At 44.3% G+C, this 12,717-nt stretch overlaps 1 protein-coding gene across 3 annotated transcripts in view; it reads right to left on the bottom strand.

Annotated features, from left to right (window-relative positions):
* LOC140196209 (phospholipid scramblase 1) overlaps positions 1-12,146 on the bottom strand; it is a 75,974-nt gene extending 63,828 nt beyond the window's left edge. Inside the window, exon 1 of one of the 3 annotated variants that reach the window (XM_072255008.1) lies at positions 11,597-12,146. The gene's annotated coding sequence lies outside the window, so the exon portion shown is untranslated. Of the gene's footprint in view, positions 1-9,311; positions 9,335-11,371; positions 11,491-11,596 lie in introns of those variants that run through there. The other 2 variants (XM_072255010.1, XM_072255012.1) reach the window with 2 other exon arrangements.
* Between the last annotated feature and the right edge of the window lie 571 nt (positions 12,147-12,717).

Genomic DNA, 12,717 nt, shown 5'->3' with positions numbered 1-12,717 from the left:
GGATTTTAATATGAAAGTGAATTGGGAAAGTCAGGAAGGTACTGGATCTCAGGAGAGGGAGTTTATAGAATGCCTACAGGATGGCTTTTTGGAGCAGCTTGTCCATAAGCCCACCAGGGGATCAGTTATTTTGGATTGGGTGCTGTGTACTGAACCTGAGGCGATTAGAGAGCTGGAGGTAAAGGAACCCCTTGGAAGTAGTGATCATAATATGATCGAGTTCAGTTTCAAATTTGAAAAGGAGAAGCTGGTATCAGGTGTATCGATATTTCAGTGGAGCAAAGGAAATTACAGTGGTATGAGAGAGGAACTGCCCCAAGTTGATTGGAAAAGTAAGCTAGATGGAGGGACAGTAGAGCAGAATTGGATGAAATTCCTACAAGAAATAAGGAAAGTGCAGGAAAAATATATTCCAAGAAAAAAGAAAATCATGAATGGAAAAATGGCACAAATGTGGCTAACGAGAGAGGTTAAGGCTAAAATAAAAGCAAAAGAGACGGCATACAAGGAAGCAAAAACTAGTGGGAAAACTGAGGACTGGATGACTTTTAAAAACTTACAGAAGGAAACTAAGGAAGTCATTAGGAAAGAAAAGATGAATTATGAAAGGAAGTTGACAATTAACATAAAAAAGGATATTAAGAGTTTTTTAAAAATATATGAAGAGTAAAAGAGTGACACGGGTAGATTTAGGACTGATTGAAAATGATGCTGGAGAAATTATAATGGGTAAGAAAGAGATGGCAGAGGAACTAAACGAGTATTTTGCATCAGTCTTCACAGTGGAAGACATTAGCAACATACTTGATAGCCAGAGATCTTAGGGAATAGAATTAGGTACAGTCAAGATTACTAGAGAGAAGGTCTTGGGAAGCTAAGTGGACTAATAATAGGTAAGCAGCACATACCAAAGTTGCTGGTGAACGCAGCAGGCCAGGCAGCATCACTAGGAAGAGGTACAGTCGACGTTTCAGGCTGAGACCCTTCGTCAGGACGAAGAAGTGTCTCGGCCTGAAACGTTGACAGTACCTCTTCAGGAGTTGCTGCCTGGCCTGCTGCGTTCACCAGCAACTTTGATGTGTATTGCTTGAATTTCCAGCATCTGTAGAATTCCTCATGTTTAAGAATAGGTAAGTCCCCCAGACCGGATGAGGTGCACCCACAGGTTCTGAAGGAGGTGGCTTTGGAGATTGTGGAGGCATTGGGAATGATCTTCCAGTAATCAATAGACTCTGGCATGGTTCTGGAGGACTGGAAGGTCGCAAATGTAGTTCCGCTGTTTAAGAAAGGAGGGAGGCAGCAAAAAGAAAATTACAGACCTATTAGCCTGACATTGGTAGTTGGAAAGTTACTGGAGTTGATTCTCAAGGACGAGGTTATGAAATACCTTGAGGTGCAAGACAAGATAGGCCCAAGCCAGCATGGTTTCATGAAGGGAAGATCCTGCTTCACCAACCTATTGGAATTTTTTGAGGTAATCTCAAATAAGATTGACAAGGGAGAGGCTGTGGATGTTGTATTTGGATTTTCAAAAGGCCTTCGATAAGGAGCTGCATAAGAGGATGCTTAATAAGACGAGAGCCTGTGGAATTACAGGGAAGATAGGCAGTGGAATTACAGGGAGCCCGTGGAATTACAGGGAAGACTGGCAACCAATCAGAATAGGATCAGATAGGCAGTGGAATTACAGGGAAGATAGGCAGTGGAATTACAGGGAGCCCGTGGAATTACAGGGAAGACTGGCAACCAATCAGAATAGGATCCCTTTATTCCTTCCCTTTATAGGCTGATAGGCAGAAAGCAAAGGGAGGGAATAAAGGGATCCTATTCTGATTGGTTGCCAGTTACTAGTGATGTTCCACAGGGATCGGTGTTGGGGCCGCTTCCTTTTACAATGTATATCAATGATTTAGATTACGGATTAAATGGTTTCGTGGCTAAATTTGCGGATGACACCAAGATAGGTGGAGGAGCAGGAAGTGTTGAAGGAACGGAAAGGTTGCAGAGAGACTTGGTCAGTTTAGGAGAGTGGGCAAAGAAATGGCAGATGAGATATAATGTTGAGAAATGTACGGTTGTACATTTTGGAAGATATAATCGGGCAGATTATTACTTAGATGGGGAGGAAATTCAAAAATCGGAAGTGCAAAGGGACTTGGGGGTTCTCGTGCAGGATACACTAAAGGTTAACCACCAGGTTGGATCGGCAGTAAGGAAAGCGAATGCTATGTTGGCATTCATTTCAAGAGGAATAGTGCATAAGTGTAAGGAGGTATTGATGAGGCTCTAAGGGTTACTGGTGAGACCTCATTTGGAATACTGTGTGCAGTTTTGGGCCCCCTATCTTAGAAGGGATGTACTGATATTGAAGAGAGTTCAGAGAAGATTTACGAGGATGATTCCTGGAATGCAGGGGCTAACATATGAGGAGCGTTTGTCGGCTCTTGGACTGTATTCATTAGAGTATAGAAGAATAAGAGGGGATCTCATAGAAACATTTCAAATGTTGAAAGGGTTGGACAGAGTAGATGTGGAAAGGCTGTTTCCCTTGGTGGGTGAATCCACGACAAGAGGCCACAGTCTTAGAATTGAGGGTACCCATTTAAAACAGAGATGAGGAGAATTTTTTTTAGCCAGAGGGTCGTGGACCTATGGAATTCGTTGCCACATACAGCTGTGGAGGCTTGATCATTGAGGGTGTTTAAGGAGGTGATTGATAGTTATCTAATTAGTCAGGGTATCAAGGGATATGGGGAAAAAGCCAGAAATTGGAACTAGATGGTGGAGTGGCGGAGCAGACTCGATGGGCCAAATGGCCTACTTCTGCTCCTTTGTCTTGTGATCTTGTGATATGACACGCCACATAACAAATGAATTCCAGGTATGACCTAAACAAAGTTTTATTTAAACAGGATAGGGCAAATGAAGTGAAAAAAACTTTGACTGGAAGGAAAACAAAAGAAACTGCAGATGTTAAAAAATCTAAAATAAAAATAGAAATCCTGGAAACACTCAGTAAGTCAATGCAGTGTCTGTGGAGAAAGAAACAAAGCTAACGTTTGTCAAAGACCCTTCTAGCCAAATGCTGACAGATCTTCCAAGACAGTTTACTTTTTTATGTTAGTGGGTGCTATGTTTTGTAACTTCAAAACATTAAACTAATTCAAAAGAAAACATGGGAGTCTGGGAAAGCAGGTCTGGCTTTGTCTTTACATGAACAATGGACGTATCACATGGAAGAGTGATGACGTATGCAATTAATGCATTTTTACATAGAACCTGTAATTAATTATTTAAACTAACAAGAATTCTTAATCAACCAGTATATGTAAACGATTATTCAAGTATCAATGAAATATTAAACACACAGCACTTCTCCCTGCTTAGCTATAAATTCCAACTCAATAGTGAGTGCCTCTCAAGTATATACACAGCGTACAACATAATACAACTACTATATATAGACATACTCAGCACAATAAATTTTAAATTGTGCCACAGGGGCTGAAAGATTTTATCACTGTTGAAGATTTCTTGCTCTTGTGGGATAACATCTTTCCTGACAAGCGGGATCACACTACTTGGTCGGTAAGACCAAATGAATGCTAACATCGCTCACCACCAATTCAACCTGCAAGTTAACCTTTAGGGAGTCCTGCATGAGGACTCCCAAGTCACTTTGCTCCTCAGGTTTTTGAATTCTATCTCTTTTTAGAAGATAGTCTACCCTTTTATTTCTTCTACCAAAGTGTATGACCATACACTTCCCGACACTGCATTCCATCTGCAACTTCTCTACTTCCAGGTTTAAGATGGCGCTACTGAAAACTATCAACAACTTACTAGTGGTTCATAAAGCAAGAGATACAACTAAATACTTTATTAAGAACATGTTTTCTGTGGAAAACCGTTGTAAACAATAAAGAGGCTGACTCGAGGGTCGAGGTCTGCAGGGGCAATGCAAAGTTGGAGTGTATGGTCAGAGTGAGGCTGAGATAGAGTATGAAGTGGAGCGGAGGAGATTTGGAGCCTGTCCGCCTAAATTGGTTTGATTGATCTAGGTGCCGGGCTGCTTTGGAAAGTTCAGGTATGGGCCGGAAAATGCGGTGGGGTCCAGGCCCAGAGCACATCGATGCGACAGGGCCTGGGTCCGAGTGCAAGAGACAATCTGATTTTTGGATGATTTAAACGCTGGGCTGGAAAAGGCAGGGAGGTGTCGGGCCGGTTCCGCTCACTGCTCTGCTATGTGTACTACACTCTCTGTGGCACTGAGGCTGAGTCCCTGGCCTGCTCTGGCTACCACGGCCTTCACAGTTGCAAGCTTTGTGATGAACTGGGGCTGAAGCTGTGGGCCTTCTTCAGCTGCTTCAGGCCTTGTGCCAATGGACTCACTTCCTTTCTGAATGCTGTTGCTTATTTTTATTGTTTGTATGAGTTGTGTATTTTTTTCCTCTCTGCACATTGGTTGTTTGTACTTTGAACTTTGAAATTTGAAAACTATCTACCCCTCCACCTATCTTTGTATCACCCACAACCTTGTCCACAAAGCCATCAATTCCATCATCCAAGTTATTGACACAGAATGTAAAAAGAAGCGGTCCCAACACAAAACACCGCTAGATATTCAGAAAAGGCTCCCTTTATTCCCACTCTTTACCTCCTGCCAATCAGCCAGTTCTCTATTCATGGTAGGTTCTTTCTCTTAAATTGTTAAGCAGCCTCATTTGAGAGACCTTGTCAAAGGCATTCTGAAAATCCAATTACACAACATCAACTGATTCTCCTTTGTCTATCCTGTCTGTTCTTCCTTCAAAAAATTCCAACAGATTTGTCAGTTAACATTTTCCCTTAAGGAAACCAGGCTGACTTTGGCCTATTCGATCATAACCCTCAAGTACCCCAAAAATTTATCCTTAACAATCGACTCCAACATCTTCCCAATCACTAAGATCAGACTAGCTAGCCTATAATTTCCCTTCTTCTACCTCACTCCTTTCTTTAAGAGTGGAGCGACATTTGCACTTTTCCATTCCTCCGGAACTTTGACAAAATCATCCGATTCTTGAAAGATCCTACTAATGCTTCCAGAATCTCTTCAGCCACCTCTTTCAGAATCCTGAAGCCTTTGCCATCTGGTCCAGGTGACTTATCTACCTTTAGACCTTTCAGTTTGCCAAGAACCTTCTCCCTAGTCATGGCAATTTCACACACTTCTGCCCCCGACACACTTGAACTTCCCATACACTGCTAGTGTCTTCCACAGTGAAGACTGATGCAAAATACTTATTCAGTTCGTCAGCCACTTCCTTGTCCCCTGTTACTACCTCTCTAGCATCACTCCGTCACAATGTCCCAATGATATGAAGAGAGCCCAAGGATCATGTGGCAGACTGCCACTTCTGTCTGAACTTCTGCCTGGTTTCTCTTCTAAAAACAAGGAATACCCCAACCTCCCTTCAGCCATGAGACCGGTGCCACATAACAATAGTCTTTTAGAACTGAAGGCACCAGACACATGGAGCCTAGAGGAGGCAGACGATGATGCCATTATGCATAAACCAGGAAAAGCAAATGACACTGATATTGATACAGATTTAGCACCCTTTATGTTGAGTGACCCTCACCTGATAATTCAATCTGAGTTACATGACGTGATCAGAGACTTGGGTTTATCAAAGACAAAAGGAGAATTACTGGGTTCCAGACCGCAAGGATGGAATCTGCTGTCACTAGGTACAAAAAATTCTGTGAAGGATTTCAATATTTCAGTCAGATGTTTTCAGAACAACTAATACCAAGATTAAGAAAGGCACTTTTGTTGGTCCACAATTCAAACAGGTCATCAATGACAGACAATTCGAAGAAATTCTGGACCGGAGAAAATTGCATGGAAGGCATTCATAGAACATAGAACATAGAATAGTACAGCACAGTACAGGCCCTCCAGCCTACAAAGTTGTGCCGACCCTCAAACCCTGCCTCCCATATAACCGCCCCCCACCTTAAATTCCTCCATATACCTGTCTAGTAGTCTCTTAAACTTCACGAGTGTATCTGCCTCCTCCACTGACTCAGGTAGTGTATTCCACGCACCAACCACTCTCTGAGTAAAAAACCTTCCTCTAATATCCCCCTTGAACTTCCCACCCCTTACCTTAAAGCCATGTACTCTTGTGTTGAGCAGTGCTGCCCTGGGGAAAAGGCGCTGGCTATCTATTCCTCTTATTATCTTGTACACCTCTATATTGTCTCCTCTCATCCTCCTTCTCTCCAAAGAGTAAAGCCCTAGCTCCCTTAATCTCTGATCATAATGCATACTCTCTAAACCAGGCAGCATCCTGGTAAATCTCCTCTGTACCCTTTCCAATGTTTCCACATCTTTCCTATAGTGAGGCAACCAGAACTGGACACAGTACTCCAAGTGTGGCCTAACCAGAGTTTTATAGAGCTGCGTCATGACCTCGCGACTCTTAAACTCTATCCCTCGACTTATGAAAGCTAACACCCCATAAGCTTTCTTAACTACCCTATCTACCTGTGAGGCAACTTTCAGGGATCTGTGGACATGTACCCCAAGATCCCTCTGCTCCTCCACACTACCAAGTATCCTGCCATTTACTTTGTACTCTGCCTTGGAGTTTGTCCTTCCAAAGTGTACCACCTCACACTTCTCAGGGTTGAACTCCATCTGCCACTTCTCAGCCCACTTCTGCATCCTATCAATGTCTCTCTGCAATCTTTGACAATCCTCTACACTATCTATAACACCACCAACCTTTGTGTCCTCTGCAAAATTGCCAACCCACCCTTCTACCCCCACATCCAGATCGTTAATAAAAATCACGAAAAGTAGAGGTCCCAGAACAGATCTTTGTGGGACACCACTAGTCACAATCCTCCAATCTGAATGTACTCCCTCCACCACAACTCTCTGCCTTCTGCAGGCAAGCCAATCCTGAATACACCTGTCCAAACTTCCCTGGATCCCATGCCTTCTGACTTTCTGAATAAGCCTACCATGTGGAACCTTGCCAAATGCCTTACTAAAATCCATATAGATCACATCCACTGCACTACCCTCATCTGGTCACCTCCTCAAAGAACTCTATCAGGCTTGTTAGACACGATCTGCCCTTCACAAAGCCATGCTGACTGTCCCTGATCAGACCATGATTCTCTAAATGCCCTCAGATCCTATCTCTAAGAATCTTTTCCAACAGTTTTCCCACCGCAGACGTAAGGTTCACTGGTCTATAATTACCCGGACTATCCCTAATATCTTTTTTGAATAAGGGGACAACATTCGCCTCCCTCCAATCCTCCGGTACCATTCCCATGGACAACAAGGACATAAAGATCCTAGCCAGAGGCTCAGCAATCTCTTCCCTCGCCTCATGGGGCAGCCTGGGGAATATTCCGTCAGGCTCTGGGGACTTATCTGTCCTAATGTATCTTAACAACTCCAACACCTCCTCTCCCTTAATATCAACATGCTCCAGAACATCAACCTCACTAATATTGTCCTCACCGTCATCAAGTTCCCTCTCATTGGTGAATACCGAAGAGAAGTATTCATTGAGGACATCGCTCACTTCCACAGCCTCCAGGCACATCTTCCCACCTTTATCTATAATCGGTCCTACCTTCACTCCTGTCATCCTTTTGTCCTTCACATAATTGAAGAATGCCTTGGGGATTTCCTTTACCTTACTCGCCAAGGCCTTCTCATGCCTCCTTCTTGCTCTTCTCAGCCCTTTCTTAAACTCCTTTCTTGCTTCCCTATATTCCTCAATAGACCCATCTGATCCTTGCTTCCTAAACCTCATGTATGCTGCCTTCTTCCACCTGACTAGATTTTCCACCTCACTTGTCACCCATGGTTCCTTCACCCTACCATTCTTTATCTTCCTCACCGGGACAAATTTATTTCTAACATCCCACAAGAAATCTCTAAACATCGACCACATGCCATAGTACATTTCCCTACAAAAACATCATCCCAATTCACACCTGCAAGTTCTAGCCTTATAGCCTCATAATTTGCCCTTCCCCAATTAAACATTTTCCTGTCCTCTCTGATTCTATCCTTTTCCATGATAATGCTAAAGGCCAAGGAGCAGTGGTCATTGTCCCCCAGATGCTCACCCACTGAGAGATCTGTGACCTGACCCGGTTCATTACCTAGAACTAGATCTAGTATGGCATTCCCCCTAGTCAGCCTGTCCACATACTGTGACAGGAATCCATCCTGGGCACACTTAACAAACTCTGCCCTGTCTAAACCGTTGGAACTAACCAGGTGCCAATTAATATTAGGGAAGTTAAAGTCACCCATGATAACAACCCTGTTATTTTTGCACCTTTCCAAAATCTGCCTCCCAATCTGCTCCTCTGTATCTCTGCTGCTACCAGAGGGCCTGTAAAATACTCCCAATAGAGTAACTGCTCCCTTCCTGTTCCTGACTTCCACCCATACTGACTCAAAAGAGGATCCTGCTACATTACCCACCTTTTCTGTAGCTGTAATTGTATCCCTGACCAGTAATGCCACCCCTCCTCCCCTTTCCCTGCCTCTCTATCCCTTTTAAAGCACTGAAATCCAGGAATATTGAGAGTCCATTCCTGCCCTGGTGCCAGCCAAGTCTCTGTAATGGCCACTACATCATAATTCCATGTATGTATCCAAGCTCTCAGTTCATCACCTTTCCTCCTGATGCTTCTTGCATTGAGGTACACGCACTTCAGCCCTTCTACCTTACTACCTTTACACCGTTTATTCTGCTTCTCTTTCCTCAAAGCCTCTCTGTATGTTAGATCTGGCTTTACTCCATGCACTCCTTTTACTGCTCTATCGCTCTGAGTCCCATCCCCCTTGCAAATTAGTTTAAACCCTCCCGAACCATGCTAGCAAACCTACCTGCAAGGATATTGCTCCCCCTCGTGTTCAGGTGCAACCCATCCGATCTGTACAGGTCCCACCTTCCCCAGAAGAGATCTCAGTGATCCAAAAATCTAAAACCCTCCTCCCTGCACCAACTCCTCAGCCACGCATTCAACTGCCATCTCCTCCAATTCTTACCATCTCTGTCACGTAGCACTGGCAGCAATCCTGAGAACGCCACCCTTGAGGTCCTGTTCTTCAGCCTTCTGCCTAGTTCCCGAAACTCACACTTCAGGACCTCGTCCCTCTTCCTGCCTATGTCGTTGGTACCAACATGTATCATGACTTCTGGTTGCTTTCCCTCTCGTACCAGGATGTCATGCACCTGGTCAGAGACATCCCGGACCCTGGCACCCAGGAGGCAACAAACCTTTCGAGTGTCCCTCTCCAATGACAACAGCTCTCCTCTTCTCCGTCCCACCCTTCTGCACCACAGGGTCAGACTCAGTGCCGGAGGCCCTGCCACCGTGGCTGACACCTGGTCGGTCGTCCCTGCCAACAGTATCCAGGACAGTAAACTTATTATTCAGGGGAATGGCTACAGGGGTGCTCTGCACTACCTGTCTGCTCACCTTCGCTTTCCCCCCTTCTGACTGTCACTCGACCTACTTCTGACAGCCTAGGTGTGACTACCTCCCTGTAGCTCTCATCTATGACCACCTCATTCTCCCTTATGAGTCGAAGGCCATCCAGCTGCTGCTCTAGATTTCTTACATGGTCTTCCAGATCGCCCAGCTGTATGCACTTCTGGCAGATGTGACTCTGCGGGACAGGGGCGTTCCCCCAAGACTGCCACATCTCACAAGAGAGGCACATCACCGTCTCAGGAGGCATTGTAAAGACTAACTGCGAGCTAGCTTGTCCTCCGCCTCTTCTCATCGAAGCCTCTCAAGTCAAAGCCTCAAAGCTCCACTCCTTCACTGGCCCACTCACTCACTGGCCGCTTTCAAGGATGTTGTTGAAAATTTCTTGGCAACTACAGAGCACCAAACTATGTGCAGCTGATTGACAACATGTTTCAAGTGTATCAAACCAGGAAGTGTACCGTGTCAGTAAAAATTCAGCTTCTGCATTCCCATTTAGACCTCTTCCCTGCAAATCTTTGTATTGTCAGTAATGAGCATGGTGAAAGGTTTCACCAGGCCATTGTGGTCATGGAGAAACTGCATCAGGGCATCTGGAATCCATCAAAGCTGGCTGATTTCAGTTAGACACTTAAGCCAGAAGCCACAGACACTGAGTACAAATTAAAATAATCAACAAAACATTTTGAGCTTAGTTGCACTATTGCAAAGCATCAGCACTGTTATGCAATTAAACACATTCTCCATATTCCTATGTGATACAAGTAATCTAAAATTATTTTCGTGCTCTGCTTCAAGTGGTCTCTCATAAACAGAAATAACATTCCAAGGAAGCAACACTTCCGAAGAAATTTGCTGTCCTGTGATATCAGTTTCTTCTTCTGGTAAACAAATCCTCCCCCCTTTTTTCTGTTCCACACTCTGACCTTTTATACTTACTTTCACCTGCCACTGGGCCCTCTCCTCCTATGGTCAACTCTCCTCTCCTATGAGATTCCTTCATCTCCAGCCCTTGACCTTTCCCACCATCCTGGCTTCATCAATCACCTTCCAGCTAGCCTCCATCCCCCACCCCGCACCTTTTTATTCTGACATCTTCTCCCTTCCTTGAAGAAGCGTCTTGGACAGAAACGTCGACTGACTATTCGTTGCGGTAGATGCTGCCTGACCTGCTGAGTTCCTCCTGTACATTGTGTGTGTTGCTACAGTGACTGGTCCTTCAGTTTAGGATGGCTGTGCTGAGAGTGATGACGTATTAAACTAATCCCTTTTGCCCGCACGTTAACCATATCTCTTAACCCAGCATATTCATGTACCAATCTAAGACACCTTGAACTCCACTATCAAATTTGCTTCTATTACCGCTCCGCAGCGCGTTCCAGTTCAATGTAACTGTGTGTAACAAAAAAAAACTGCCCTGAGCATCTCCTTTACACTTTCCCCCTCTCTATTGCATTGGTTGTTAACGCAAACGACACCTTTCACTGTACGTTTCGATACACGTGAGAAACGAAACTGAATCTAAATTTCCAGCCTGGGAAATAATATTCTAGCGTCCTACCCTATCCACGCCTCTCATAAATGTATCAACAACATCTTTTCACCACCTATCAAGGAACAGAAATAAATTGGTTTTCGCATTCAAGAGAACTTGATTTAATGTTTATTATTCTCATGTTAGCTAGATATGAATAAGGTTTAAAACAAAACAGTACATTCTCCAGCCTTGATTTCAAACATTATAAACCACACAGGTAAATATAGCTCGTTCTACCAAAGACAGGTTTTATTTTGTCATGAGCCTTTAACTGGGCGAAATCGCCACGACTGACGCTTCCAAAATAACCTGTTTCTTTACTGTCCACGGCGACCGGCGAGTTAGTCAGGAATCTGCCCCGCCGCCTCCAACTACCAGGACAACCGCTGATCGCTTTGAACACACGTGGCAGCACCACACAGAATGATGTGTACCGGGTTATCGATTGTTCCGCTGCTGTGAGGTGATCTCCACAAATAATTGAAACTGATCAATAACATGATTTAAAGTTGAAGAAGCATTTCATTTCCTTACCTCGCGGTTTCTGCCCGAATCACTTCCGTTCGAATGAATCTCTCCGCGAAACTGCAAATGACACCCGTCAGTACTTGTACTGTTGTTATGGCGAAATTCTTGTGGGCGGTGTTTCCATTCAGCGGAGCTGCTGAACATCCCCAGAGGCTGGCATTTGTCTTGAGATCACGGAAGCTGACCACCATCTCAGATTTCACAATGCTGCACAGAAGTCAAAGCTGCCGCACTCCATGATGCAGAAAGCAACGGGAGTGTTTATAATTTGGAACACAGGTGTGGCGTAACAATTAAGCCAATACAGGTACTGTATTTTGAAGCAGGGATAGGACTGGAACGGGCTTCATGAACTAGCAGGGAACCAGGAAATGGAAATGCAAAAGGAAATGGAGTCACTAAGAAGTAAAAAGAAACTATTGAAAACCAATACATCCTCAGGGTCTGAATACCACACCCCAGAGTACTAAAATGGGTAGTCATGGAATTAGTGCATGCATTGACAGTCATGTTCCAAAATTCTTTGAGTGTGGAAAATTTCCTGCGGAAGAGAATCAGAATCACATTTAGTGTCACTGACGTAAGTTGAGGAATTTGTTGTTTTCTGGCAGCATAACAAATGGTACAATAACAGCATAACAGCAAGGTACAATCAAAATAAATAAATAGTAGTGTGATCATGCAAGTCGAGTATAACGTCCTCCCAAGGAGTAATTCCCCTAATGGAGAATGCCTGTGTGTGACTTTGTTTAATGTTGGCAGGCTGATGCGTGGGCAGCCACCATAAGGTCCTCGACATTTTCGGGGTCAGGGTACAGTAGCATGGTATCCAAGATGACTGGGGAATCTTCACTGCTGCAGTCTTCCTCTGCCTTCACTGCCAACGTGATGCGCTGTCATCTTCTGCCAGTTCCACAGCTGAGGCCTTTGTTGGATTGATCTCTGTCTGGTACCCCGTCCTTGACCTTACTACCATGAGTTACTCTACCAGGATCAAAGCTCCATATGGCATCACTCTCAGCATCTCAGGAATTCGCAAGCCTCTCCTCAACAAGAAGGAGACAATCTTTGGAGGAAACCAATAAATAGTGCAAAAGAGGAATCATCAAACTAGTGTTCCTGGCTTC

The sequence above is a fragment of the Mobula birostris genome, chromosome 4 (genome assembly GCF_030028105.1).
Source record: "Mobula birostris isolate sMobBir1 chromosome 4, sMobBir1.hap1, whole genome shotgun sequence".
In the NCBI taxonomy this organism is placed as follows: domain Eukaryota; kingdom Metazoa; phylum Chordata; class Chondrichthyes; order Myliobatiformes; family Myliobatidae; genus Mobula; species Mobula birostris.
This window is presented reverse-complemented; position numbering and strand designations above follow the sequence as displayed.